Here is a 5,083-nt window from a genome sequence, read left to right as displayed (position 1 = left end):
AGTATATCAAGCTGAAGTTAGTCCCTGGATCCCAGAGGAGCCATGGAAGGGAACATGCATCTCTGAAATCTAGGTCAGGGGCAATGAACCTGTGGTTCAGGGTAGGTCGCTGCCAAGTTTAAGAGGTTAGGTACTGTCCCTGGTTCAAGCTACAAGTGGGGTCCCTGCTCCAAGAAATCCAGTTCAAGGCCTAGATGGGGAACAGGGCCCTCTGGTGTCCTTGGAGCAAACATGAGAAATCCCCATTTCCCTGAGGCTGTCCTGCAGGGGAGTTACCTGTAAGTGGGGCCATAGGAACAGAGAACCCAGCTCTTGCAGGGGCAACACCTCAGACACTAGCTCCTGGGACTTGCGAGAGAAAACAGCTCCCATTGCCCAAGGACTGGCTCTCAAGAGGGGCTGAGGAAACCCTTAGGCTCCACTAGCCCTGGAAAGTTTCAGGAGCAGCCATGGCCCAGGGACAAGGAGGGACTTTAGGGAGTAAAATGAGAGGTTGTCCAGGAGCTTACAAAAGGCCAGGTGTAGAAGGGACTGGTGGTGCCAAGGAATCCTCATTTCTTTGCTGTACTCTCCTCTAGCACTCAAGGTGCTTTGAGGGGCACCACTCACCCTGTGTTCCTCAGCAGCCTCTTCCACGGAGCAGTGTCTGTGGGCCTCGTGCTCATGAGAGCTGAAGCAGTGCAAACAGCAGGCTCCTGTGGTCTTCACAGAAGATCTGCTTGGTGTCCTTGTGTAGCCCACACCTATTTTCCTCAGAGCTCAGGAATTGCCGCAGACTGGCTTTTCTGGCCATGGACACCAGATTTTTCAGAAGAATACTAAGGGCCCAGTGTACGAATTTGTGCACCCTGAAAGGAACTCTGAGTCAGGAGGCTACGGTGGGCATAGGCCCTGGTCTCGGCCCATTCTCCACGCTCCCCCCCAACCCCTCCCGCTGCGGCGTGGGCCCTAGCAGGTGTGAGTATCAGGCAGGATCACAACAGGTCGGGGCAAAGAATTTTCAATAACCACCAGAGTCTTTTCTCAATGACACTGCCTTGGTCTGGCACCTCCAATCAAACGCTCCACCATCCCTCCATGGCCAATGCCTGCCATGTTACCCACATGTCCCCTGGTGGTCAGCACATGTCATAGCAACCAGTTGTTCCAATGATTGGTTGTTCCAGTTGTTACACCTTTTGGTCTATTGGTTGTTCCAGTTGTTACACCTTTTGGTCTATTTGCATAATATTGCCTCTAGTCCTTTTATTATAAAGGACTAGAGGCACAGTGCACAAAATTCATGCACTGGGGAGGGTGTCCCTCAGCGCAGCCTGCACCCTCTCCAATCTGGGACCCCTGTGGGATCAGGCCTAAACCTGCAGTCAGACATCCCTCTCACAATCCGGGACTGCTGGCTCTTAACAGCTTGCCTGCCTGCCTGATTGCCCCCTAACTGCTCCCTTGCCAGCCTGATTGACACCTAACTGCTCCTCTGCCAGCAGATTGCCCCCAAGTACCCTCCCCTGCTGACCTGATCACCCCCAAGGCTTTTATTAGTATAGATATGACCTTTCACAGAAAATTTGACTAACCCTGCTTTACAATAAGGGCTTGAAAATTGAATCATTGGGACCAGACACCAAGATTTCCTTTATTTGAATAGTGGAGGGAATAATTATCTTGTCTTTAAGTTGCCTTGAAATTAAAATGAGATAATGACTTAGAAAAGTATAAAAGCACTATATAAAGACAACTGTCTTTTTCATGTACTAAAAAGACAATAAAGTGGGATAAAATGAAAAACACTATTTTATTCTCCCCCTTCCTTCCTTTATAGCCTTTATTTAAACTTTGAAATTTATAAAAATTTCACTCCAATTTTCATTTGTTTACATTCAATATTATTTTTAATTGGTTTCAGGTTTTATATTAGTTACAGAATAGTGGTTAGACAATCATATACTTTACAAAGTGTTCTCAAATATTTCCAGTATCCACCTGGCATCATACCATCATTACAACACTATTGACTGTATTCCCTATTTAAGTGACAATGGGTTTACAGGTTCCTTCCAGTCTTTCTTTTGTGTTGTTCACCTTTCCTTTTCTTTCTCACTTCTTCCCTCACTTTCCTTATATAGTATCTCAATTGGCCATCAAAGCTCAGTGAAGGCACTGGGACACGCTTAATCCATTTTACAGACCAGGAAACTGAGGCCAGTTCCAGTTGGAGGTGGAACTTGACTCAGCACACTGGGAGCCCTCAGAGCCATGCTCTCTGCCCTTCCTAAGGGGCAGCCGCCAGGCAAACGCAACAAACCTTCCCGTCAGGCTTCCGAGCCTCTTTCTCAAGCACCACTTCATTGCGGACACTCCACATTCATTCCTCTCCCCGGTCCCCACCCCCATTCTTTACTGCCCCCCTTTCTCCTGAGCAGGTGGTAGGCTTCGCACTCACTGCCTAGGCATGTTCTGCCGTGGGGCAGGGCGGCGCGGGCTTGCTTTTGGGTCAAGGCGGGAGCAGGAGTCGCTGCCTCTGAAGTGTGAAGGCCGCCTCGGCAAGGCCAGTTAGCACTGGGAGCTTCTCTGAATCACATCAGTCAGTCTGGTACCCTGCAGTGCGGCACCCCTCCACTGAGGTGGCACTGCCCCTCAACCCCCACCTCAGGGCTGCGGGTCCTTGCCCCTCCACCCGGGTGTCCTTCCATGCCCCTTGGTCCCTGGCTGGGCCCACCTGTGTCTTGGGGCCACTGCAGAACCTCTCTCTCTGCAGGCGAGGCAGTTCCCTGCCACCACCCCCCCATCCCCTGCCCCAGCCTGAGCCCCCTCTGGTGCACCCGCCTCTCCAGGTTTTTGCCTTTGATCTATGGCATTGGTGACAGCACACTCCTAGCAAGCCTGGTACCCAGAGGGGCACAGGGTCAGTTCTTTGCCCAGAATGTTAGAGGTTGCAGTCGCATTTGCAGATGTCACCCAGAGCCTGCTGGCGAAGGCAGCGCCTGTGTGGGTGTCCTCATAGAGGGATGGTGAGGCGCTGCTCGGCACCCCTTGGAACGCCCGCCTTTGGCCAGCCGCTTTGCCAAAGCTGTGGCACTCTCCCTGGAACCACCCCTCAGGCAGCCCCGCAGTCAGGCCTCACGCCTCTTCTTCCACATTCGGCCTTCATCCATCCCTCTCTCCTGTAGTGCTTGGGCTCCAGGCCCAAAAGAAAAGAACCAAGACCAAGAAGGGCAAAGCCCAAAGGAAGTGAGTCTTGAACCCCCACATCCCATTCTCTGGATTTCCTCCCACACCTCCTTTCTGTGTCACATCTTGAATGGGCACCCTGTGGCCCAGCCACATGGCCTCCAGGCCGCCTGGTAGAGTCAGTCTCCGCGAAGCTGTGAATCTGTGGCCAGAGGGCTGGTCTGGGTCTCAGAAACCCCATGCCTGTGATGTTCCTGGGCCCCACGGAAATGGCTTAGCAGGCCCAACCACTCCTCCCCAGGGCGGCGATGTACCCGGGGCCCCACTGGAGTGACTAGGCAGGCCAGCCGCTTCTCCCTGGGGTGGCGATGTTCCCAGGGCCCCACGGGCATGGCTAGGAAGGCCCACTGCCCCTCCCGGGGCCTGCAATGGACCCAGACCCCACGGGTGGTGTCTGGCGCTGCCCACCCAGCCTCCCCCGGCCCCCGATGAACCCAGACCCCCAGGGGCAAGCCATGGCACTGCCCGCCACACCTGCATATGCAAATTTACCTTCCATCTTTGATGGGTTAATTTGCATACTCGCTCTGATTGGCTGGTGGGTGTAGCGGAGGTATGGTCAATTTGCATGTTTCTCTTTTATTAATGTATACTAGAGGACCGGTGCATGAAAATTCATGCACTGGAGGGGCAGTCCCTTAGTCCAGCCTGACCCCTGTCACAGTGCAGGAGCCCTCAGGGGCAGGAGGCAACTTAGTGATCAGGGGAAGACAATGCCCCATCACACCTCCGCTGCTGCCACTGCCAGCAGTGCAAGGCTCGGCTGGCCCTGGTAACCTGAGCCTCAGGTGGCCCTGGGTAGCTGGGCAGCCACCATCCGAGGCTTGCCTGCACCTTGGGTCAGCCCTGAGCAGCTAGGGGGCTAAGAGAACTGGGGGACTTTGGAGGCTTGGCTGAGGAAACTGGGTGCCCCCATCTTGTGGCTTTGGATGTGACAGTCAATTAGCATATTCCCTCCTTATCAGCTGTGGGTGCCACCATCTTTGCGACGGCATGAGGGTCAATTAGCATATTCCCTCTTTATTAGATAGGAAACTCCTGCCGCAACCTTTTGCAGCAAAGATTCAGGATCTGGAAAAGGGGCCATGCATAAACGAATGCACTAGACAAGAAATATGAAGGCATAGGGGGCCAGGCTGGAAACCTCCCTCTAGTGAGGAAGCTCCCTGACTTCTGGGTCCTGGCTGCTTTTATTCACTTGAATACACATCTGCCCTTTAGGAATGCATACAGGCATATCAAAGGTAAAGATTAGTAAGCAGTAAAACGATTATTAGGTTAGGGAATTGCCTTGAGGCATTTGGCCAACAGCAGGGCACTATTATGCTGATTTTTAGCCTTGCTGAATATCACGTTGATATGCTAACTACTGTTGGTCTTAGTCTCCAGCATTTCCCCCTTTTTGTTTTCTTAATAAATTTTTGAAAGGTTTATGCCATTTGCAGGGCTTGAGTCCTTTTAAGATTTTTCATTCCGGGTCCACAGACTAGAAATATCCAATGGAAAGAATTGAGTTCTTTCATGTCCTTTTAAATTGCTGCCAGGCATTTAAGGAATTAGTTGGTAGTAAGCTCCTTTCTGGGCCATTAGTTCTTTGAGTTCCCTTTCCAATCATTGTCCCCTGTGACATGACAGCAATAATATTCCAGTTCTGGATGGTGGACAAACAGTGGGTAAGGACAATGCAGGTCCAACCTTCTTTCGCTTTGTCCAGGGAAATCTGCACCATCACACAATTGATGACTGCTAGCATGGCAAGGCTTTTTCACCATTCCCCAGGTCATCTTTGGACTGTTTCTCCTCTGTCTTGTTTTCCTCCCATTCCTTATCTTCAGCATGTTGTTTGGGGCTACTG

This window comes from Plecotus auritus (genome assembly GCF_963455305.1).
Source record: "Plecotus auritus genome assembly, chromosome: 9".
NCBI lineage: Eukaryota > Metazoa > Chordata > Mammalia > Chiroptera > Vespertilionidae > Plecotus > Plecotus auritus.
Note: the sequence above shows the minus strand (reverse complement) of the source record.